Genomic DNA, 1,406 nt, shown 5'->3' on the forward strand with positions numbered 1-1,406 from the left:
TATAATAGATTCTGATTTAAAATTCTCTGCACACACACACACACACACACACACACACACACACACACACACACACACACACACACACACACACACACACACACACACACACACACACACACACACACACACACATACACACACGAAGTCTCACCACTATAGGCACACACACTCACACCCGATTCTCCTCCCAGGGGTTATTATTTTCTCCTTTCTCCCTGATGGCTACGCTCTTTGAAATGCAATTTAAGTGAAATGTCAACCATTTTCAGGGGGCTGTTTTTACTTTCAGATTCCTCTGTGGTGTAAAAACACGGTGGAGGCTGCTGGCTGAGCCTGTCTGTCTGCAGCCAGGCCCGGATTAATGTACAAGCTAGATATGGCTGCTGCCTAGGGGCCCCCACCTGCCAGGGGCCCCTTGATTGGCCAAAAGTGAAAAATTGCAGCATTGTGACAAAATGCAATATTGAAAATTTCATCTGTCGTGTTCAGCTGGTAGACATGTTATCCATAATTCGTAGCTCGTAATCTATGTAAATTTGTTGGGAAATGTGCCTTTGGTGGGTGGGGGTGGTGCTGTTAAACCTGTAGCCCAGGGGCCCCAGGCCATCTTAACCCAGCCCTGGGTGCAGCAGCAGAGTACAGCTATAGCAGAAGAGTAATCACATAATAACAACTGGCAATGCTGCAAGCACACCACACACACACACACACACACGCACACGCACACGCACACGCACACGCACACACACACACACACACACACACAAACACACACACGCACACCCAGACACACACACACACACACACAGCACAAGCGCACACACACAGCACAAACACATAGGCCTACACAATGTATTAGAGTGGGTCTATAATGAGTTTAATATCAGGAACCAAAAAAATGACAGACACAGGCACAGATGACACACAGACGACGAGCGAAACTTTGTATCCCTTTTTCCTCCATAATTTATTTATTGGTACAGCAATCAAACAATAGGGTACTCATGGAATTACACAGACATGTTAGTGATGGGGATCAGGATATAGCTACAATCTAACAATTCATTTATTTTTTTGTCTTCCCTTATTGTAATTATCCCACTTACCACCCACCACCCACCCACCCACCAAATGAGCACCTCCCTCCCTCCCCTCCCTTCTCCTCCCCCCTCCCTATTGCCCTCCCCCAGCCACCCCCCACAAAAAGCGTGTAGTCTGTACAGGATAAATTGGTACACATGCAGGATCACGCTATGCCCCAGTGTAACCCAAGTGGTCTGCTGCCAATGTCGCCATCAGGGGGGGGGAGTGGAGAGAAGTCAAGACTCTTGAGATGGGGGAGGAGCCTAACTGTCTCTCTCTTGAGAGAGGGGCGGAGTTGGTTTATAGCCCCACCCCCACCC

The 1,406-nt window shown here is 48.4% G+C and overlaps 1 protein-coding gene across 1 annotated transcript in view; it reads right to left on the reverse strand.

Annotated features, from left to right (window-relative positions):
* Positions 1-1,190: 1,190 nt before the first annotated feature.
* The window catches only part of pcp4b (Purkinje cell protein 4b), an 85,649-nt gene continuing 85,433 nt past the window's right edge, over positions 1,191-1,406 (reverse strand). Inside the window, exon 3 of the mRNA XM_063204289.1 lies at positions 1,191-1,406. This exon is cut by the window's right edge and continues 180 nt beyond it. The gene's annotated coding sequence lies outside the window, so the exon portion shown is untranslated.

This window comes from Engraulis encrasicolus, chromosome 8, assembly GCF_034702125.1.
Source record: "Engraulis encrasicolus isolate BLACKSEA-1 chromosome 8, IST_EnEncr_1.0, whole genome shotgun sequence".
Taxonomy (NCBI): domain Eukaryota; kingdom Metazoa; phylum Chordata; class Actinopteri; order Clupeiformes; family Engraulidae; genus Engraulis; species Engraulis encrasicolus.